At 32.0% G+C, this 24,962-nt stretch overlaps 2 protein-coding genes across 8 annotated transcripts in view; one reads left to right on the forward strand and one right to left on the reverse strand.

Annotated features, from left to right (window-relative positions):
- The window catches only part of LOC118188649 (calcium and integrin-binding protein 1-like), a 96,172-nt gene extending 91,639 nt beyond the window's left edge, over nt 1-4,533 (reverse strand). Inside the window, exon 1 of one of the 2 annotated variants that reach the window (XM_085807080.1) lies at nt 4,245-4,533. The gene's annotated coding sequence lies outside the window, so the exon portion shown is untranslated. The remainder of the gene's footprint in view (nt 1-4,244) is intronic. The other variant, XM_085807077.1, reaches the window with a different exon arrangement.
- A 7,084-nt stretch (nt 4,534-11,617) lies between these two features.
- Nucleotides 11,618-24,962, forward strand: part of LOC118188650 (E3 ubiquitin-protein ligase RNF13-like) — a 173,379-nt gene continuing 160,034 nt past the window's right edge. Inside the window, exons 1-2 of one of the 6 annotated variants that reach the window (XM_035359148.2) lie at nt 11,618-11,837; nt 18,647-18,742. The gene's annotated coding sequence lies outside the window, so the exon portion shown is untranslated. The remainder of the gene's footprint in view (nt 11,838-18,646; nt 18,743-24,962) is intronic. The other 5 variants (XM_035359144.2, XM_035359147.2, XM_035359146.2 and 2 more) reach the window with 5 other exon arrangements.

The raw sequence follows: 24,962 nt of genomic DNA on the forward strand, positions 1-24,962 counted from the left end.
TTTCATCTACAGTTGTCTTCAACATGTATGAATGTTGAGTCGATAAGTACCCATGCTTGTTTTTCTTTATTTCCTGATTTGAATCTAACCTGTAACGAACGTCTGAAGTAGAACTTCATTAGAATAACAATGATTTGACAGGCTGTTATTGCTTGGTTTTGATTCTTCAGATTTAAGAGAATTATTAATAAATTTATTAGTTTTCAGCTCTGGATACATAAAAACCAAATGTCCTTTTCCACAAAGAATACATTTAATTTTTGTCTTGCAAAATTATGACCGATGTCCAGCTGTTAAACGTATAAAGCAGACTTTCTTATCCTTTAAGATATCTTTGTTTATCTATCTTTGCTTCTGCTGGAAATTCAGAGTTTGAGCCTTAAAACAATCTTTGCTCTCGTGTGCCTTTTCACAAGATACACAAGCTATGTTTTGTTTTCTCTTTTCAAAAATTCCTGAAAATAAATCTGCAGCTGGCAGTTGATTAAAAGCTTTAGTCATCTTTTCTTTCTCTCCTTTTTTCAAATTTATTTGAAAACCCAGATTTCGCTAAGAGAACTCGCTCCTCTCCTTGTACTTCCATTTTCATAAACAATAACGAGCTTTTTAGCTTCTAACTGTATGGATTCTCCGCTAACTCATCCAGTGTACTATCGGATTTCGCAGCCACACCCTAAAAATGTCCTCCGGTATGCAAGATTCAATGAGAGAGAAAAGCATGGCAGAATATTTATCCGATGCCAAACCAATGGATCCCAAAGCTCTCAAATAGGATTCCAGTTTATCGTACAGTGTAACAGTGTCTAATTTTCGGTTATTGCCAGTAGCATTTTTTACAACTAACTTTAACAGTTCTTGTATGTAGAACTCAATAAGTAATTCATCTTGACCAAAATGAGATTTTAGGCATTCTACCACTTTATTATAATTTTCACCAGTTGCCGGATAACTGTTAACAATATCACAAGCTCACGTGTCCTCAGACATGCACTGTATTAAATACTGAGACTTATCCTCATTTTCTAAAAATAGCCTATCAATCGGCAGCCATGGCGATAAACAACTATTTGCTATATCATCTGCATTATATTATTAGGGAGAATCTGCGGCTGAGTGGCCAGTCGGACGTGCATATGCTGTTCAACCACTAGCGGTTGGTAAAGTGTTAATACTAAATTTAGCTTGCACAGAATCAAAAATATGCGACTGAAATTTTGGCACCACGTCTATCATTGCAACATAAGCCATTTCAAAATGCCCACCAAACCAATCAACCACTCCAGCAAAATAAAGTTTCAACGTCAAAAAGGTTGGCATACAAATAACATATCGCCACATTTAGCGACGCCATACATCTGAGGGCATTTATAAGAGTAGTAACAAATCTGTACACTGGCATTGCCACATAAATTCACAAAAATAAGAGTCAAAAATATCCTCTGTAATATTGGTATCCTCCGACGTTCAACTATAAGCATTTCCTTCCTACTAACAGGGCACTTATAATCGCTACTAAGTAAACCTTCATTTACACACCAGTCAATTAATGCTTTTTGCCCTTTCGTTCCAAATCGTGCAGAAACTTCAAGTTAATCTTATAACATTCAGACATTTTACCATGTAAAACCACTAACTAACATTGTACATCTTATCCAAAATCTGACACACAAACAAGCCTTTTCAAATCTTTTCCCATCATTGAAATTCACAACAACCACGCAACCAATTACATCATAATAAGGTTTCCATAGCATTCAACTATTCAGGTTACCATAAACGAAACAACAACTTTGCGATAATCCAAGGGGCACCCTTGAATCTACTCTAACCCCAAAGTGATCAAAGTCTATGCATGCAAGCTCTTCCGGGCTGAAGTCCTAGTACTTGCTGCCAGGCTTTCTTAATGAGAGTTAAGCAATGGAAATTATTAAAATGATGTTTCCATAAGGCCCTGGATATTAATCCTCAAAACACTTTTGAAAAATCACATACTGCCAACCTTAAACGTTTGTAATTGGACACGTCATTCGGCACCGGAGACACTTTTGTTGAGATAATTTGCTCATGAAATGAGGTGTTCGGATCAAAGGTTTCACTCCAGTTGAATTTTATGACCGAGTTGTAAATACTTTCAGAGCACAACGTTAGCAGATGCTAAAAACTATTTATAAAATCCTATCACACCTATGATAAAAATAACTCAAAACTTTGAATTAATGTAAGATTATTATTATTTTGTGCACATGTGTATTTCACCTTTTTTTCAGCATATTTTATATATATAAAAAAAAAATTTAAATATTGAATAAATGCACTTACATAAGTGGGTGGGTGTGTATACTATATATATAAGCCACCAGTTATTTATATAAATGTATGTCTTGATGCAGTGATGTTGAAAGGTTGATAGTGTAGATAGATGTTGAAGTTTACATACAGGATCAATAATGAAAACAAAACCTGGCAGCCTTTAATTAAGAAGTAGTTAGGCTGGTTTTAAATACTAGTTTCTATTTGAATTGACATTTGTGGCTACAAGTAACTTGGCACTCTGACTGTACCCATTTCAAAACATTTACATTTTTTATATTATTGCAATAAGAAGAGAGCAGGGTAGCAGCTGTCCACACTGGCCAAGAAGTAGAAGCAATATGTGATGTGCTCAGGATGAAGTCTTAATTCAGCGTTTCGCTTTTGATACATTTTAACTGATTAATTAATAAAGCTCTAAAATTATTATTGCTTGAAGGCTTACATAAGTTATTTTTCCCACAGCATTATGTAAAAGTCATATGATATGGATTAATCAAAAAATGATGTAGTCCAGGAAAGTTTACTATAAGCAATTACTAATTTTAGAATAAAATGGGGTCAATTAAAATGAATTCAACTTAAAAAATCAAAATAAAAAAAATCCAGTTAAAATGAAGTATAATCAAAATTAAAATGAAGCATAATTAATCTAAACTGATTCTCATCTATATATATATAAAACTGGTAACAAGCAAATTCATGATATATCCTCAGCAAAGCATTTCCTACTTCTGAAGGCTTGTAGCAACAATGCAATAATTCTGCGGTTTAATCCTAGAATACGGTACATATGGGATTTGGCTACTTTTGGGGACTTTATGATGAGCAGTAAATGCGACATTTATGATGAGTAAAAAACAAGTCAGTTTGGTGTTGGCGACAATTTTCAAAATCGCGCCAATGCCATACCATATACTAGGATTTTACCAATTCTGCTTTTCAGAAGGTACAGAACACTTTGCATTTAACTTACTAAAAAAAAAAAATATTTTATGAATTAGAGTTTTTCCCATGAAGGGCTCTATTTAAGTTTATTTAAAGAACCTTTCTACCTTCAATGCATTAAATTCTCAGTCTTAAATTTAAGAAACTTTGTAAATGGAAGCAGGGCCAGATTAAGCCCTCGAAGATACCTAGGCACAGAGCCTTTTAAAGAGTGTATTTACAACCAATGGCCAACTGTATGACTTTTATAAAGTCACTTTCACTGAAGTAAGTCATACAGTTGGCCACTGAAAGTAAGTGATTTTTATAAAGTCACTTACTTTCAGTGGCCAACTGTATGACTTTTATAAAGGAGAAATTTAAATTATGGAGGAACTAAAAGACAAGCTCATGATCTTTTAGCTGAAGTGCAGAATCGCCCATTTATTTGGCGCTTTTTACAAGAGTAAGAACTGATTTTTTGTCAATTTCCTTTGACTTTTTAAGTGAAAATACATCAATGTGTACATGGACAAAGTCAAGGGACTGCGCAATGCCTAATTTGTGCAATTCTCTTATGTTTTTATAAGTGAAAATAGGTCGATGTGTACATGGATACCGAGTTTGTGTTTAAAAGCGCGCCAAGCAGTGGGTGATTTTGCAATTCTCCGATCTTTTAAAAACCTAAGGCTCTGCGGGTCTACGTGATAATCAGGCTCTGAATGAAAGGAAAGAGTTAGAAGCAATAGTTAGGGAAGTAAAAGCCAGAGACACCCTTTTTAAACAACCCGGACAAATTTTCAACTGACCTAACAGCAAGAAGGAAAAGTTCCGTTTTCGTTGACCATAAAAAAATAAGTATTCCAAGCTAAAATAACTTTGAAATGAAACAAAACTGTCTCATTAATTTATTACACCTCTGAAAATAAACCTTTTCACTTTAAATGATTAATAGAACAAATTTTAAATTAATAAAACAATAAAAAATAATATCATATGTAACTTACACATTCAATTTTATGCTGCAATCGCGCGAAACGTAATATTGTTGCCAATTTGTTGGGAGCAATTTACAGAATCGGTTTTGCTAATAATGGCCATGTGTAAAGATGGAAATTACTCTCGGCGTTATGCTAAATTCTAAAATCGTAGACAGCCATTTGTTATACTCGTCATTGACGCCGTTTTTCTCTTACATTGGTTTAATATTATCTCATATCCTCCAACAGACTGCTAAACCAAAAATCGTATAATCCAAGGATCAGTGCTGATCTGCCTCCTTGATCAGACAAGGCCAACTAGATATCTACAGGCCTGCTCCACCGATTTGTGACGTCACAATCGAAGGCGATCGTTCCCACGGTAGACGCAGCTGACTGTTTCATTTATGTAGTACGCAGCGTTTTATTTCCAACACAAAAGTCAAGTTAAATTAATTTTTACAACTAATATTTCCAATTTTAGGAATAATAACGTACTATGTTATATCGTAATGATATTTAAATACTAAATACCGATTTATTAAACAGAAAATAAAAATAAGATTTGAGTGATATTGTAAATTTAGCAGAGCTGATTTAAATTAAACTGAAACATATCTGAACTTTTATACGGAAATAAAATGGACACAAAAATTATTTATAAAAATTATACGGTATGATAATATCAATGAAAATATCACATATGTAATGAACTAAACAGGAGATGTTTTCATTTTGTAATAAAAAGAAAAAATATGTTAAAGCTCTCAGATGATTTTATATTGCTTAAATTATGAAGATTGATTTATACTGCTTGAATACTAAACAAACACATATAGTATTTCATAATAAAATTAATATCAATTCATTAATTCTAATATAATATTGCTTTATAATTGTTTTTGGTGCAATGATATTGAAGCAAAATGAACTCTTTCTTTTCTTTATTCCCATAAAGATTTTTCAAGATTCAATCAGAGATCCTAAGATGCTTTTTAATAATAAATACACATGTGGACATTAAGTGAAATACATAAATCTTATTAATACATTAATATATTAAAAGTATATCTGAAGTTTAGTCTACATATTGAAAAAAGATTCATTCTAAAGATGTTTTATAGCAAAAACATTACACAGAATATTCAAAAATATATTTCAAGTTCTCTTAAAAAAAGCAAGATCATAACTATGCAATCAATCCCAATGAGCATCATATCATGCTCCAAAAAATTCTTATGAAAGAAAATCTTATTAAAAATACACTCTTAATACATCTCATTAAAAATACACAATATTAAGCAATGAAAAATCCTGCGAGTCATTACGATAGTATAAGATACTGATTAGCCAGTTGAAATTATCATTTCACGTCTGCAATAAGTTGTCATTTGAATTTTTTAAATATTAATAATGGAACATTATTATTGCAGACTCTGATGCGAGGTCCACAAAAATAAACTTCATAAACTTGAATAAGTTTCTACGACTCACTGATATTACAATATATCATCTATATCATTCTATATACCAAAATGGATATAGTTTACAAATGCTTAGTATTCAATTAATTTAGACATTCTTTTTTTTTTTTTTTTCTTTTAAAAATATTTAAACTCTTTATACACCACATACTACTACATTAATTTGTATTGCTTAAATTAATTAGATTGATTTATACTGCTTAAATATTAAAAAGATATGTGATATTTCATAACAAAATTCATAAACATATTAATTTAAATAAAATTTTGATTTACATTTATGATTTTACATGCAATTCTATTGAAGCAAAAGCCATTTTTTTTTTCTTTCTCATAAAAACATTTCAACATTTAATCCAATATCTTAAGGTACTTTTTAATTATAAACATACAAGTGAACATTTTGGGAAATATATGACAAAAAAAGTTTTATTTTAAAGATGTTTTAAAGCATGAACATTATACGAGAAATCTTGTAGCATATCCAAAAATATATTATAAAATTCCCTGAAAACAAAGTGAGATCATAACTATGCAATCTACCCCAATGAGCACCATATCATGCTATAAAAATTCTTATGAAAGAACATTTGATTAAATATACACTGTAAATTTATTTAATAATAGACAAATAGTAAAAGATGCATGCAGTATTAAGCAATGAAAAATCCAGCATATCATTACAATGTTATAAGATATTAATTATTAAGTTAAACATCATTAATTCACATCAACAAATATTTGCCATTCAAATTTTTGAAATATGAATGCCAAAACAGGCTTATCATTGTAGCCCCTGATTTGAGGTCTACAAAAATAAACATGATTTAGCTAGTTGATTTGGCTTACGGCAAAGGATTTCGATTAATGTGCCTTGAACTACTACTTTTTTTTTTATCCAATCTATTAATGCTTGACAGTCTGAATCTGATTTAAATCCAGGTGGTTGTTCCATACAAATTGGTTTATTCAAGTATCCATTTAAATTTGCAGTTTTTACATCAAAAATCTTATTTTGTAGTTTTCGTAAACATCGTAATTTTCTTATTGATAGATCTTTCAACTAATTTCCAGACTTCATGAGCCTCCATTGAACTTAGTTTTTCTATCATTTCATACATCATACTACATAATCTTTTTTCATTGTTCTCGCTCATCTTTTCTTCTGCTTTAGTTTTGGTAAAAATTGCTTTTAAATCATGATCTACAATTTGTTTATCTTAAAGCTTGTATAATTGAAGCTATATCTTTCTCTTTATTACTTTTGATAATTTTAACAACAATCAACTTTAACGTCCTTCTAGTATGAAGTAAATTAATATTTTATCTCTTATTTCATCCCAACTTGAATGCTTTTACTTTTCAGAATTACAGCTGTATTTATGTAAGCATCTACAGATTCGTTTCGACTCATTTTCAGTTGAGCTAATTCTTTCTACATTTGATATGAATATCTTCTGTTCTTGCCGCCATTTCATTTTTTATTTTCTCCCATCATTTCTTTGTATTCTGTTCATTCACATATTTTAACGCTTATGGAGCTGTCACAGTCTAATTCATTAGATTTCTTGCTATCGCATTATCATCCCATATTTCCCAAGTTTTTATTTCACTTTTAAAATTAACATCTTCCTTTTTGTTGGTTCATCAGCTTCTATCACACTTGTCAATATTTTCAAACTTAATTAACTTTTGATTCTATTTGATCATATAAGGTAATCATCAATTCTATTTGCTCGTATAAGGTAATTATCAGCCAGCCCGTTCACCGAGATTGGAACTCCAGACCAAACTATCAGTTTTCAGCTATTTTACCACTCAGCCACTAGTAGGCAGCAGCAAGTTTCTATGGCTCAGTTATGCACAGTTTGCAAATACTAATTATTTAACTTTAAAATTACATAAAAAATTCACCTAAATTCCAGAATTATTTAATTTACCCATTTTTCTTTTTTGGTCATTGGTTTCCTTTAAATTGTTATTTTTAACCTTACAGTAAATATTCTGCAATATATTGGAAATGCATGTGACATGCAATGATTTGCCATATTCACAAATACTATCATTCCAAATAACCCTGCTTTCAACTTTCTCCGTGACGAGACTTATTAATACAGAAATGTTGATTTTTTGATGAAATATATAATTTCTCATACATTTCAGATATTAGGATTGAAAATATTTTAAATGCAGAGGTATTAATAAAAAGCACGAATTCTGTTGGCCAAAATAAACCACCTCGATCAATAGCCGCTAAGTACGCAAAATCTTCCCAATATTCAACTATCATTTCTTTGTCAAGAATTAATTTTTTCCTGCAGAGATTACAATTTATATGCTTCAATACAGATCTACAAACATATCCAGAAATGTAAATTAGACACATTGTATCTTTTTCTGTAACATTAACATCATTGGATTGATGCAAAACATCACCAAATTCCTTATCAATAAGTTGATCATCATTAAAATCTTCAATATCATGACAAGAAAAATGTTATAAAATAAATGAACCTTTCTCAGAAATTGCATTTTAAGCAAACTAATTAATTTTAGTTTTCTTTTCGACTCTATAATCTGCTGTAAGGATACATTATAATTACAGCCACTCATTTGTTGAAATTGACCAAAACGTCCCTCAAGGTTATCTGTCTGAAATTTTCCTGAAGGAATAAAAGGTAATTTAAATTCTTTTAACAAATACTTTGAAAGTTCATTCGATGTTGCTGTTGTATGGAGAAGAGCAACTTGGGCTTCTTTTGACAGTTTCCCCAATTTGTGACTTACAGTTTTTTGTTGTTAGGCAAAAATCGTTCCATGATATAAGCCACGAACAAAACTGTGATAAACATTCTAAGCTTTTATCTTCTGTTGTCCTTATAAGCTGCATAAATACATCTCGAAACTGTAAGGCCTTTTTAGAGTGTTTAACATTCACAATTTTCCACCACTTTAAAATCACATCAATAAAATGTTTAGTTCTTAAGACATCTTTTCCATACCAAGTTCTATTATCCTGCGATTCAATTTGCAGAGCAGCTAAAGTCTTTTCATCAAAAAGTTTAATAGCAGTACTTACATTCTGTTCCTCTATAGAAGACGGAAATAAAACTTTCCTTGATAAAGTTGGAGCCATTTTAATATTATCGTTTTTTTCTATTTTATACAATCTTTTTAAATGTAGAACACTGGAATTGTAAACAATATTTGAGTTTTCAAATGACGGTATAAAAAATGTTTGGTTTGAATCGTTCTGATTGAACCAGTTGTTTCGTATAGATTTCGATAAATGAACTGGCTTTAGAGTAGAATTGGGTGCCCCTTCGATTGGCGACATTTTTAAAAAAATTTTGGCGATGAAACCTCACTTCTGGTTACCACAATAGTTTTCAATTTGTTTTAGCTTCCTGATTTTATTTAAATGACAATAGATTGATGTGTACATGGACATATTTAAGGCGCAATGCCTAGTTTGTGCAATTCTAGGATGTTTTTTTAAGTAAAAACAGATCGATGTGTACGTGGACACAGATCTTATGTAATTCTTCGACTTCTTATTTTGGTTTTGTGTAGCGGCCATCTTGAAATTGTGACTTCCTGGCGCCGATCGTGGCATCAAGAAAGAATCGCCAATAAACGAGGGGCACCCAATTGTAATCTTTTACCAATGAACTGTATCAAATAATGTAAATATAGGAAGATTATGCATGGTAGGGTTTATAAATGAGGATTTTAATGCACCACCACAAAGCATTTTGAACATATTTCTGTTAATTCTATTATTGTCTTATATTAGAGTTATGATTCGATAGCCACAAGACTGTACATGGTCAATTACTTGTTTTGTAGATATTAATAATTGATGTGATGATAAGTTTTTTACGGGAAACATTGCTACAATATCTCTGTTTTTTGCTAATATAGCTTATCATAAATGTTTGCAGAGTTGTGGCCTCCATCTGCGAATTATCCGAAAAACCTAAAACACGACCACTTTTATACGAAACTTCTGGTTTTATATATATTTCATCTAATAATAAATTGACAATTTTTTCAGAATCATTTAAAATTTAACATTTTTTTTTTTTCAAATACATCCAGTGACTTGTTTGTAATCCAGAATCTGCTCGGCCAATTTTCAGAGATAACTTCCTTAAGTATGACGGATGAGGCAATATAAAATACTTACTGTTACGTATAATATTGTAGCTGTTTGGATTACAATAAAATATATAACAAGACCAGGCAAAGAATTCTGCACTATACGAATGCTGTTTCATTTGCATTAATTGAATCTGTTCATACAAAAACTTAAATTTCTCAGAATGTGGATTATTTTCTGTTTCTGCACATTTCAACAGTAGTTGTGATATTTTATCTAAATTTAAATTGCAGTCATCATGAATATCAGACGCAGAAAAACCATCCAAATGGCTAATCACTGTCTCAAGTTTAAACCATTTATCACATAGCTTTTCTTCTCCAAATATCCATTTGAACTTTTCAATGGGAATTTCATTTTCACTGCAAAAAACTCTTACATTTAAATCGTCCAATATTTTTAAAGATACAAGCACTTTTGAACAGTTTAAAAATTCTAATTTCGATAGCCAAAAGATCTTACCTTTGGTTATGAATATCCATGAAGAGGGAAGATCTATTTTTCTTGCAAAACCATTACTAATACCGTTCCATCATCACGAACAGCTTTATCTTCTCGAACGACAAATTTTTTCTTCAAAATGCTTAATGCATACAATACTGTGTTTGCCAGCTACAAAATCTTTGCGATTAATATTTTTTTATCCATTTCTGAGAGAGTACAGGATACGAAGGAAATTTGAAAGTCGACACATGTTCATTACTGCTATCGTAATTTGATCGGCATTTAGATACACTACACTTTCTTGGCATTCTAAAACACACTTTTTCTTATAAATTCGAATTCACAATATAATATTTTACTTTCCGGTAAAATACAAAATTTTTCAGAAGAAAAAACACATGTAAACAATTATTTCACTAGCACTAGTCCTACGGCGAAGCAATGTCAACTTACAAAATTGAAGGACTAAGATTATGACGTCAGATCATGTGATCATCAGATTGGAGCAGGCCTGTAGATATCTAGTTGGCCTTGGATCAGATTGCCTCCTTGATTTTCGTCGGCTGTTAGGAGGTTGGGTTTAAAAGTAAACTTGGCTGTTTCCGATTTACATTGTTTTGTTTTGGAAGATACAATCCAATGCACGTGGGAAACAGCTTCAAAATGTATTTCCCAATTCTACCATCTATCTTCACTATTAAGATCACATCTGATCTCAAAGTCGAAATCCTCTTTTTCTCCGAACTTGGAAGACACTACTTCGTAGCAATATCCATCAAATAAAATTTTATAAAATTCATTTTCCACGTCGTTTAACATACTGGTAGGCAACACAAATTTCAAACATAGACAGCGTTATTTCCTTCTGCACATGCGCTCGGTGTCACAATTTCGCCAAGACCTGATAAATCGCCAAATTTATTCGCAGGTTGTGTTTCCTAGGGAGGAAAAAAAATACGCGTTTGGGTTGGTCTGTTGGTTTTTTAAGATTGGCATATATATAACATTCTCAAAAGAATCATCCACTTCTAACAAAAGTACATTATGGCAATATACAAAAAGAAAACTTTATTAAAGAAAATCAGACGTAAGAAATCTTACCACATTTTACCAAACCATCATAATGAAAAAAAACTCTCTCTTCCAGATACATTTTTAACTCGTTCTTTTTACAATTTAATATCAATGTTGCCAAAATATTAAAACTTAAAATTATGCTTTATAAACAAATACTATCATGGTCTAGTTCTTATAAGGTCCATGAGCGAACTTCACAACCGAGCGAGTTGCTGCCTTTTCGTTTGTTTACTCCAACAACTCCTTGCAACGAATCCATGTTTGCAAATTGCGTTCACCTGAATCGACTGGTTTAAGAGGAAACAGTGTGGCAATAGCGTTCATGTCACATGGCTGTATTTACGGTGCAATGGTAATGTGAGTTGGTGCGCGAATGACAAATTTTGAAACATATTTCTGAAGTTAAGACAGAGGATTCAGTGGATAGTGTTCGGAGACGAAAAGTACTATATTGTAAGTCTTTTATGGCATATAATTCAGAGTGAAGTTCATTTGTTAAACTATATATTGCTAAACATTTGCAACGAAATTACTGGTGGTTATATGACGTTTCGTTTTGTGTTCCGGTATTAGATTTATGTTTTGAATTTGTAAAGAATGAAATTATGGTCTTAAATTAATGCTAAAGTTTTATGCTTGATTATTTGTAGTTTAAAAATACATTAGAACCTTATTTATTATGATGTGTTATTTTAAGAGGAATGCCAGTTTTCTTTAGAAAGGTTTCCATCATTCTCCTTTAGACCGATAACTGTCATATGCTACAATTTGAAAAACTCTTGATGTTTCATTTGATTATGTTTCCTTGCGTGTAATTGCTGATGAATTTTATGTGGGTAGGTTTTTTTAGATGACTTGCATAAAATTTATCTGGTCTTTGTTGAAGTATTAGTAAGTAAATATAAAAATATGTAGTATGTATATATACCCGATCTTTGCCTTTAAATGTACCACCTTTAGACATATAGTCTTCTAAATTTTGCTGCCTCTTGTTTTCCTAAATTCTTAGTATTTTGATGCTTGTAAATTCTGACGTTAAGTAATGCATTCAATTTACCGTTACGTGAGTCGAATTGGTCAAATTTTTAAATTGCTTAAATGTAACTTTCAAGCTGCAATATTTGTTATATGTATGTATATTATTTAAATTGTATAAATGAAGCATTGTGCATTTCTATTTACTTGGGCATAAATATGAAAGTATGAAAAAATCCAAAACAGACTATAAAATCAAATTTAACCCTTTGCGGCAGAATGTGCCCAGTCTGGTCACACCTAAAAATCTCCTTCTGTATGCGCAGAAAAATTGAATGATAAAAGATTTATAGGTTATTCTGAACCTTCTTTATTTATACTAGATGACAGCACAAAACAATCCATATATTTTAGCCATGTTTAATTTTTAAAGACCCTCATTTTTCAAAGAAATCTTCCAGATTTATTTTAGGATATGAAAGGAATTGTTTGAATAGAAATTTCTACATTATTTTCTTGGCTTTATGCTAACCTCATTACTCTGTAGTAGTTTAAAATTTTTACCTTGAAATCTTACCTAAAATCGAATGGCGAACATCAGGTGTGCCCAGAGTTGGATTACTGAGAGACTAGGGCTAGACCAATAACTGTATCTTTGTTTCTCTGCAGCTCTCCGATCAATTCATTGACAATAGAAAAGTAGATCCACGTCTGTGTTCCATTTCCTCTTTTTCTCTTTCTTTTTTCTCATTTTTTGGGGGGGGGGTTATCAACTAAGAAACTGATGGGGTAATTTAATCAGTTAGCTTTTTTTTTTCTCTTTCATTCAAATAAGTTTAGTTAGTGCTGTGTTTGATAGTTTTGAACTATAGATGTTTGTTTAATTTAATTTTATAATTTCTAATTGTAGATTTTCTAATTGTAATTTCTAATTGTAGAAAAGTAGATCCACATCTGTGTTTCATTTCCTCTTTTTCTCTTTCTTTTTTCTCATTTTTGGGGGGGGGGGGTGGTTATCAACTAAGAAACTGATGGGCTAATTTAATCAGTTAGCTTTTTTTTTTCTCTTTCATTCAAATAAGTGTAGTTAGTGCTGTGTTTGATAGTTTTGAACTGTAGATGTTTAATTTAATTTTATAATTTCTAATTGTAGATATAATATCAGATTTTTTTTTTTTTTTTTCATTTTAATTATTTTCCAAATGGATCGGAGAGGGCGAACCATTTCTGAATCACTGAAAGTACTACACGAATTGCATTCAGATAGTGAATCTGATATGGATCCCGGTACATGTGCGAAACTTGCAATATTGGGTTGTGCTTTGCTAAAGGTGGTGTTATTTTCTTTGAAAAGTACCACCGTGAAAAAATAGACGAAAGTGTAAATATTATATACCCAAGTTCCTTTTTTTCCCATTCATATGCATGTAATCATCATATACCCAAGAAGAGCTTTTTAGGGCGCGTGTAGAGTAGCAGGCCTTCCCGAGGTACACCCTGGATTTCCAATCCATCTTTGCCTTCAGCCTTTAAAGAAATTATGTTTTAGTTCTGGTTTCATCAACAGATGGTGCCACTAGCTTATTTTCTGTCCAGGTTTTCTTATTTTATCTAATCATTATATCCTATCTCGTTCATTTGCGCTTTTGCGGCTGAAGATGGTGGTTCGGTAAAACCATCAAAACTAGTCCTGTGAAAATTTGAATATATAACGCTGATTTCTGTTGTTTGACTTCTGAATTAGTACAGTCAAAAGTCTTTAATCCGGACTCATCGAGACTTGGGCGATTCTGGATTATAGATCATCAGTTTAAATCTGGTAAGATGGCATGCAGAAATTATAAAATTAAAAATATGAAACCGTAATTTATGAAATAAAGAACAATTATGGTCTAAAGGGTACCAAAATTTACAAAAAAAAGCTTAATATTTATTTGTTTACTTTATTAAACATTTCTTTCAATGTGTGCATGCGTACGGCGTACATTATGCATAGTCGAAATTAGAAAATTGCAATCAGAAAACTATTTGATGTGTATTTGTGATATTTATAATGAATTTGATATAAATCATATCAAAGACGGAGTACTTCGAGATGAAATACTACATTTAGTAATGAATTATAAGCTGAATAAAATAAAAACATCTGCCCTGAGGATGAGGATAGTGCTGACAGATCAACTTCCAGTTCATTGCGCACCGCGACGTTCCCCCTCCCCCGCAGAGCAGCATGAAATTGATAAACAGATTTTGGAATGGTTAGAGAAAGAAAGAATATCCCTTTATCCATTTTTTGCAGCAATTCCACTTTTTGTTTGGTGGACATCGAAACGTGCTTTTGCTTTGTAGATATACTTTGGCAGCTTCAGAATCGGAAATTCTTTTTGACATAATCGAAAGTTCAAGCTTACTTTTATAAAATTGCTCTAACAGTCTGCAAAAAATAATAAGCCAGATCGAATTTGAAGATTAAAGAACAATGCAGTCTGCAACATTAACTGAAATAGATAATTTTAGCTTAGTTTATACCCTCCATTATATATTAAACGCGCATGCGCAAACGCATATGCGCATGCGTAAATGCATATGCACATGCGCAGAAAGTTTGTAGCTTTGAGGTCCGGATTATGGGTGTCCAGATTAACAGCTTTTGACTGTATGTCTCTTTATTTAAGCATTACTTAAGTTTTTATTTCTCACTTTTGAGTTCATGCCCAAGCAGAGGCTTTGCTGTACGCCCTGAGAAAGGGGCCAACTATTCATTCTTATTTTGTGCAATAAAGAGTAATTAACCCTTCTCGAGTGATGCGTTCCTGTTACAGAACTTGAGCGATTATTTACGTAGATGTTCACTAGTTCCTCCATATTTAGTTGTTAGATAAAAGGGTGGAACCCCACAGTGCAAATATTTTATTATTGTGATATAAATTTAGAAAAACTGTATTTTACATGTGACCCATTATACCTAACAAAATATAATACAAAATCTTGTCTTAGAGACCTTTCTATTTATTGGAGCAACAAATTACATTTTGTTTAAAACTCATGTACTGGAAGAGATAGTTTACTTAATGCTCATTGCTATCTAAAGCATGGAACTGACAGGAAGTTAACCTCCCCTGGCCCCACTTTAGTTAGATTGACATTAAATCAGACATATATTAATGTATGACCGAGTTCTGAAATTTTATTCCATTTTGATTGATACGTATAAACGCATCGTTTTCGGGTACTTGTTTTATAAAAATTTATTTGCATAGATTTCGCACTAAATACAGTTCCAGAATTTTTTTATGATAAGTATTTTTTAAATCTACTTTAAACCTTCCTTGTTACAAGAGAAATATCATTAAAATATTTTATTCAAACCCTAGTAATCGGCATAAAAATTTGGGAAATTGAAAACATTTTTTTAAGTGTTTCTGCAGACGATATCTCTCAATATAATGTTTTATTTAAAATGAAAATGAATCACCAGAATGATTGTATGTATATGGAAATTGTTACTTGTGTAGAAAAATGTTATAATGTTTCTGTATCAAGTGAAGATGGCAAGATTAACAACCCTGGCATGATTAAGTTCATGGCAAGATTAAATTCTGTTAGAAATTTAATGATTCGTCAGCTTGCAGATGATAAAAGTATTTAAAATATCGAAAAAAATAATCCCTGACATAAAATGTCATCTGTCTTTGCTATAAAACAGGGCTTAAACTTTTTTCAGTCACGGCCCCTTTTTATCACTAAGATTTTTTTCGCAACCCTAAAACCCCTATAATATTTATGAAAATTTTGTAGGACCCTATAAGCATTGCCCAAATCTGATACATGCGTGAGTGAAACTCTCAATTTTTTCACTTGCGAGCGAAGAAAGTGACTGAGAGGTTATTGAAAATAAAAAAAATTCAATTGACAAGTTAGTTGGAATTCTTGACACAGCAACTACAGGACTTGAACAGTGGAACTTTGTAACTGAACAAGAAATTATGTCTGTTTATAGAATTAAAGAGAAAATATTAGCACAAAAAAATGAAGCAACTTAAACAGCTTACATTGAAAGAAATGTTTAATATAGTAAGCAAATAAATATTAAGCCCCTTTTTTTGTAAATTTTGATACCCTTTCCTAAATGCTCTTTATTTCATAAAGCATGATTTTAAATTTTTAATTGTATAATTTCTGATTGCCATCTTACTATGTATAAATTGATAATCTCATATCTGGAAAAATCCCAAATCTTGAATATCCGAAGTCCCAACGAGTCTGGATCTTGAACTTTGTACCATATTAGTAGTTGTAAAATCAATGATGTTTCTATGTAGAATGTTTTAGTTTGAGATGTATGCCAAGCAGATATGGAGCCAAATTATTGATCACACAAATTTATGCTAAAAAGATTGTTTCTTCAATAACGAGGTATTTTATTTAGTGCCAAAGGGAAATTAAAAATCAGGATTCTCCACGTTTTCTTACGGGGAGAAAAATCAAATGTGCATCCACAAAGCATTAAAAAAATTCGTGAAAATTTTTTTAAGTGCTTCTGGATATTGGTTGTCCTGATCTTGGACTTTGTATTGTATTAAACTAGTTTCTTATTTCATATCTTAAGTTAAAGCTCAAGTGGAAGTTTACTGTAAGCCCATGGGGGGCCATTAGTGGAATCATCTTGAGTTGGAATAAAGGCTAAATTTAACCCTTCTTTGAACTTGTCGTATACATACTAGAACTCTGCAATCATTCACTAGACAGTTCTTAAGTATTTTAGCTTTCAAGGACTACTAAGTTAGCTAGAATATTACACTGTTGCCCAAATAATTAGCGAGGCATGTCTCTGGAGTCTGGAAAGTTTGCATTAGCCACTCCTAGATTGCAAGTTCCACTGGCACCAGCAAACCCAGTCAAAGCATTCATAATCGAGACCATGCAGGATGTGATGAAACCAGCTGCTACCATCACAGAAAAGGTTCTGTGATATCCTTCGTAGAGCAGTTGGAACTCCACTTCACACTGCATCCTGTTCCGGAACTACAGAACGTCAGCATTGCCACTGTAAATCTAAAAGGCGAAGCACTCAATTGCAGCAAAGGGATTGGAAAGTTCCTGCTGGCGATCCAGGTTCCCAAACATATAGCTGGGAGACATTCAGAAATGCTCTGGTAAAAGTGTTCCCAGTAGTGAAAGACTGTGTCAAGCTCAAAGCAAACTCTTCAGTAAGGTAAACCAGACAAAGGTAGAAGATCTCACGGACTTCATTCTGCAAAAAATCCAAATATTAAATTTTTTGTACAGAAAGAGGCCAGACATTGTTAATAGAAGTCATTTTACTGCATCTGCTTCCCTCCATACAAGATTTTATGTAAGTTAGAAACCCAAATACATTTGATAGCTTATTTCAACTCACTGTGGAATTCGATAGCTGATGAGCTTTGGAGCAAACGCATATGGCAAGTTTTGGCCAAGGCCAGTATTTGAGATTTTTGTTCCAGAAGAAAAAAACAACAACAACACACACACAAAATAGGCAGTATCCTTATCTGCAGTCAGATACGATCATGAAAGGAGATAGCAAATGATACGGGTCAGGAAAGAAAATCATTTGGTGATCATTAAAAGAAGCAAGATAAAAAAGGGACAGAAAAACAGTGCAGTTCAACCCTCTGAGTGGCAGAGGATTTTAGATCCGTCATGAAGATTGGTATTTAAACAGCATTTATTAATTCAGTTTGTATAATTCTTTATTTTAGTCTGTATTTTCATAAACTTACAATCTTTAATATGATATTTACATTGTTAAAGAAAGTAAGAAAGCAAAACATCTTAAATTATAAGCTAATATATGCCAAGTAGCAAAACTTCTGATGACCGGATAAAGCCGGTCATAACGCTCAGAGGATTAAACTAATTAGGATGCTCGAGAAGAGAGTCCAGTCACGCCCTTTCAAGCAAAATTGCTCAGTACTCAAAGTAACCATCATTGTGCAAAGTTGGCTTTGCCGAAATTCAAATTTTATTAAATAACATATCAACGAACTGCATTATTGGATACTGGGGCACAGTGCAGCTTCTTTTTGCAAGAATTTTTTAGAAAACATGTTGTGAAGCATCATAATTTAAAAGTTACCAGGCAGAAAGTAGTTGTTGCCCAGAGTAAGCAATGTGTATGTATCGGGAAAGTGGTGACTCACTTTTCTTGTTGTAAAAGATTTGTTAGCATCAGTAATTCTGAGGGTCGACCTTTTTACGTGTGGGCAGCCATGAACTGAAATTAAAAGATTTCTACTTTGCAGATGCAAATGGATGCCAGGGCTGAGAAGGTGGGCTCAACACCTAAAGTTGACCGAAATCACCTGCCTGAAGTTGAGAAGCACAAACTTCAAGCAGTGGTAAGAAAATTTCATAAATTGTTTGATTTTTAAATTGGGTTTTAAACAACTCGTCTCTCATGAGATTAATAACAGAAATGCAGCTTCCGTAAAGACAAAGCCCTTTCGTTATTATAGGATTAAAGAAGAAATTATAGAACTACACATTCAAGAGGTGTTTAAAAATAAAATTATTCTGACAAATAGCCCTTACGCAAGACCTGTAGTGTTATGCTGGAAAAAGAATGATCTTCCTCATTCCAACCCAAAGGCATGGCGATTTCTTGTTAACTACCATAAATTAAACAGTATTATGAAATATGCGGTATATGCTTTGCCAGTTATAGATGAAATGATTTGAAGAATTAAATCCATGAATACAACAGTGCTTAATCTGACGTCGGTCTATTTTCAGATTGGCATAAAGCCCAAAGATATTAAAAAGACTGCCTTTATAATGAAATCAGGTGTATATGCCTTTCTAAGAATATTGTTTCGCTTATCCGGAGCTCTGGCAACATTTCAGAGAATGATGGATGTAGTCCTAAGATCCATTCCAGGGAAAAGTACTTTTATATATCTTGATGGTTATAATGAGTGAAACTATTGATGAACATGTTAAACATTTAGAAGTATTCTCCTTACTGAATGAAGCTGACTTTGAAGTAAATGTCTCAAAATGTAAATTTGCAACTAAAGAACTTCAGTATTTTGAATATAAAATCTTGCAAAAAAAAAAAAGCATTAAAAAAAATCTAAAATTTTAACAATTGAAAATTATTTGATTCCCATCACAGCGAAAAAATTGGCATCATTCCTGGGCATGTGTTCCTATTATTGCTTTTTTTGTAAAAGACTTTGCAAAGACAGTTGAAACTTTACTGGTTCTGAGAAGAAGAAAAAAAAAAATGTTCTCATGGATGGCAGGGGTGAACACACCGTGAGCAGCTGAAGCAGGAATTAATCAATGCTCCATTACTGAAATTCCCTGCAGTGCATCAAAACTTAGAAATCACAGCCATACCTTCACAAAGTGGTCAACCAATAGCTTATTTTAGTAAAACATTGAACCCAATTCAACAAAATTACACAGCTGTAGAATGAGAAACTCTTGTTGTACTACTAGTAGTTAAAAAATTTCATGTGTACTTTTGGAAGTGACCAGTACAGTTTATTCAGAGCATGGTGCCGTCGATTATTTTTACAGCCAAAAGTCTTTAATCTGGACTCGTCGGGACTTCGGCGATTCCGGATTATCGGTTTTTCCAGATTATAGATCATCAATTTAAATGTGGAAAGATGGCATGCAGAAGTTATAAAATTAAAAATATGAAACCGTAATTTATGAAATAAAGAGCAATTATGATCTAAAGGGTATCAAAATTTACAAAAAAAAAAAAAAAAAAAAGCTTAATATTTGTTTACTTTATTAAAAATTTCTTTTAATGCGCGCATGCGTAAAGCATACATTACGTGTAGTCGAAATTAGAAAATTGCAACCAGAAAACTATTTGATGTGTATTCGTGATATTTATAATGATGAGGAATTTGATTTAAATCATATCAAAGACAGAGTACATAGAGATGAAATACTACATTTAGTAAAGAATTATAAGCTGAATAAAATAAAAACATCTGCACTGAAGATGAGGATAGTGCTGACAGATTAACTTCCAGTTAATTGCGTGCCGCGCCGTCCCCCCTCCCCGCAGAGCAGCGTGAAATTGATAAATAAATTTCGGAATGGTTAGAGGAACAGAGGATATGCCTTTATCCATTTTTGCAGCAATTCCACTTTTTGTTTGATGGACATCGAAACATGCTTTCGCTTTGTAGATCCTTTGGCAGCTCCAGAATCGGAAATTCTTTTTGACATAATCGAAAGTTCAAGCTTACTTTTATAAAATTGCTCTAACAGTCTGCAAATAATAAGCCGTATCCAATTCAAAGATTAAGGAACAACGCAATCTGGAACATTAACTGAAATAGATAATTTTAGCTTAGCTTACACCGTCCGTTATGCATTAAACGTGCAGGTGTAAACACGTTATGCATTTACGCATGCGCAGAAAGTTTGTATACGTCCGGATTAAAGACTTGTGACTGTATTCCATCTAAAATCTTTTGCCTGAGCTTATAAGATGAACCCTTGAATTACAAGAATATTACCTCATTATGTAACACACGCTGAGAAAAGAGAATGTGGTTGCTGATGCACTGTCTAGAGTTAGGCTAGATCAGAAGGAGACATAATTAAATTTGCTATGGTAACCTTGAAAGTAATTAATTCAGGAGACACTATTATTTGAGAACTGAAGGCAGGCCTCGAGTTAAAAGATATGCATATCTTGAAGACCCAGAAAATTATGAAAATGTGGACATTAATGTAATTAGAAACAGAGCAGCACATTATGATATTATTGATAAACTGTTATTCTGTATGAAAGTAAGTAATGAGAATCCCAAATTTAGACTGGTTATCCCAGCTAGCTTATGTTTAATTAGTCTAGAAGAATTATATGATTCTCCTATTACAGACCACCTTGGAATCAGAAAAATGGTTCAGAGAGAAGCAGTTTATATTCCGCAATTACAGAAAGTTGTAAGTGCGTATATGCCAATCATTTAACAATATTAATTATAGCCCAGCTGGGTACCTAAACTGTATTAAAACTACTTCTCCTAATGAAATACTAGGGATCTGCTTGTTGTGTGCTTATCCCCAAAGTTAATTAAATAAAAATAGATATCTTCCTTTTTTTTTTTTTTTTTTTTTTTTTATAATGGACACTTTTCTGGATGGGTAAAGAGTTCCCATTAGAGTAGAATTAGCTCAACTGAAAATGAGTCAAAATGGATCTGTAGAGGATTATATGAATAGGGGTGTAATTCTGAAAAGTATTCAAGTGGGGGGATGAAACAACAGATAAAGAATTGATTTACTTCATATGAAAAGGACTGAGAAAGGAATTTGAATTCGATGTTAAAAGCATTAAAAACAATGAAGAAAAGGATATGGCTTCAATTAGACAAGCTTTAAAAGAAACTGGAGAAAAAAATAAAGAGGAAAAGAAATAGGTATTAAGACAAAAGAAAACTGAATAAAATCGAAATATTAAAGAAGATGCTTTAATTGTGGAAAATTAGGACATTTAATAAAATAATGTCATAGTAATAATAATAATAGTGGTTTAGCTGTGGAAAATTTGCAAATCAACTGAACGTAAAATGGAAACCAAACAAAAACATCAAAAGCAGAGAAATTTAACAAATAAAACTTATGGAATGTTAAGCAAGGAAAGCGAATATGAATCAGCTTCCTTGCTTGACATTCCATAATTTCCATAATGTAAAAGTTGCTTATGTGAAGTATCTAAAAACACATAAAAAACTTCATGTCTTGATCAAGATAGAAATGGTTAAAAGAATGAAATAGATGAACAAGAGAACAGAAAATTTAAATGTATTATTGATTCAGAAGCCACATCTCACTTGGCAACTAGTAAAGAAATATTTAGTAATTTTAAAGATGAAGAACAACAAATAATGATAGCTGAAAAAAGTGCCATGATCAAATCATGTGGTATTGGTAACACTAAAATGCAAACTTATAGAAATAAGAACATCTTGAGAGTAGAAAATGTTCTGCAAGTACTGAATTTAAATGAAAAATCTACTGTCAGTATCAAAAATTGTAGATCCATGATTTAAAGGTGATTTTTAACAAAACTAAAGCAGAAGTGATGAGTAAACATGGAAACATTCTATATATTGTTAACAGAAATGGAAATAAATTTGAAGTTGAAGGATTGGATTGGATTATTCAGTTATGGCAAACACATGAGGGCTATCTGCCTAAAGGGAGGGATGCCTTTGTGGAGGACTTTCTAAGGCAAACCGGCTCATATACACATTACACATGGTGAAAACCACGAAAATGCCTGTTGGCGGGATTCGAACCTCGTACCGAACTACCAGTGTTCAGCATCTTTACCACTCAGCCGCTGGTGGGCCTTGAAGTTGAAGGAAATAATAATCAAAGAAGCTAAAACTAGTAATGTTAATGATGTACTATGCCATCAGAACCTAGGTCACATAAATTATGAAAGGCTAATAGAAATGAAAAAAAAACTCATTGGTCATTAGATTAGAAAATGTAAAAGTTTCCCAAAACAATTGTGAACCATGTACATTAGGAAAAATGACATAAACATCGTATAAAAGTGTAAAATTTAATAAATCTGAAGATATTTTAGAATTATGGCATATAGATGTAGTTGGACCAGTTGAAAAATCAAAAGACAGAACTTGATATTTTTTAACAGTGTTAGCTGATTACAATAATTTCATATTTGTGATAACAATTAAGAAGAAGAGTGAAACTTCAGGAGAGTTATACAAGCTTATCATCCAAGAAGAAAGACAAACAGAAAAGAATTCTTAGTGATAATGGTAGTGAATTCTTAGCTAAACATATAAAAGAATTTTTTGAAAAAATGAGAATTAAACATGAACTTACAACTCCTTGTACTCCGGAAACTGAATGTTTTAATAGTACTGTAATTGAATTAGCTATAACCATGTTAATTGATGCAGAATTACTGATAAAATTTTGGTCTGACAGCGTTAAAGTAGCTGTACATGTGAATAACGGGAGTTACAAAAATGACACCATTTGAACTGTATACAGGATGCAAGCCTAACATTACCTATCTTTAAAGATTTGGATGTGAAGCATATGTAATAAGATTATGCATATAAGATGAGAAAAACATAGAAAGAGGGATCTAATTGCTCAAAAAGGAATTGTGATATATCTTGAAGAGAAAAGCATGCAAAATTTATCTTCCTGAACTAAATAAAATTCAAGAAGTGATGTAAAATTTAATGAGCAGAAACTTGAATCACCATTACTAAAAGGAAATTATTTAAAATTTGATAAAAATCAAATATTAAAAGAACTTATTATTTTTTACTAGGAACAAACTAATGCAGTGTAAACAATTCAGTAATAACTGACAGGTATCATAGAGAAGATGATACAACAGATAAAGAAGCGGAGAAAATTTTACCATCAAACACAAATGCTGAACATGACCAAACACGATTAATTGGAAATGCCAATAATAGAGTATCTACAAGTAAATGACAAACCTGGAAATTATAGTAATGAAAATTCTGTGCAGAAAATGCCAGCGAGAGTGACAAAGCCACCAGAAAAATTAAAAGATTATGTAGCATACAGTACAAATGAAGAATTACCTAGGACATAATGGTGAAGCTGTAGAATTTGTTGAAAGTCAATTCTGGCTACATGCAATGATAGAAGAAATAAGTTCAGTGGAGGCTAATGAAGTTTGGCAATTAGTTGAAAGATCCATTGATAAGGAAGTTATTAAAAACCACTGGTTATTCTCAAAAAGGGATGAAATGGGTAATTTAGAAGCGATTTTACAAATAAAGACTAATAGCAACCGAACTTAAATCAAAGAAAAGGAATTGACTATGAAGATGGATTTACTCCAGTAATGAGACTTGCAACCTTTAGAACATTGTTATTGATTGCAGTTTACAAAAACTACAAAATCAGATTTTTTGATGCAAAAACTGCATATTTAAATGGATACTTGGATAAACCAATTTACATGGAATAACCACCTGGATTTATACCAGATCCCAACAAAGTATATCTTGTGAACAAAAGTATGTATGGATTACCTTAATCAGGAAAATACTGGTATGAAGAATTCTGTAAAGATCTTAATAAAAGGAATTTAACTAGATTAAAGTCAGATCGATGTGTTTATATTTATAATGATAAGATCAATTATCTTATCATAGCAGTATATGTGAATGACTTAATGGTTATTGGAAATTCAAATTCTGAAGTATATGACTTAATGGTTATTGGAAATTCAAATTCTGAAGTATATGACTTAATGGTTATTGGAAATTCAAATTCTGAAGTATATGACTTCATCTCTCAACTAGCTAAATTGTTTACATTACGACAAGTCACTGAAACACACAAATTTTTAGGAATAGACATCGGGCAAGAATCTAGAAAACTTATACACAGTCAAGAAACCTATAACTGAAATCTTAAAAAACTTTGAAATTAATGAATGTAAGCCTGTCAAGATTGCAGAAATATTGGGTGAAAATCTTGATGCTATAGCATCTTCCCCACCAGTATTGAAGCCAAAATATCAAGAAGCATTAGGTTCATTGATGTAATAAG

The sequence above is a fragment of the Stegodyphus dumicola genome, chromosome X1 (genome assembly GCF_044657685.1).
Source record: "Stegodyphus dumicola isolate Sdum_Otavi_A_Nest chromosome X1, ASM4465768v1".
NCBI lineage: Eukaryota > Metazoa > Arthropoda > Arachnida > Araneae > Eresidae > Stegodyphus > Stegodyphus dumicola.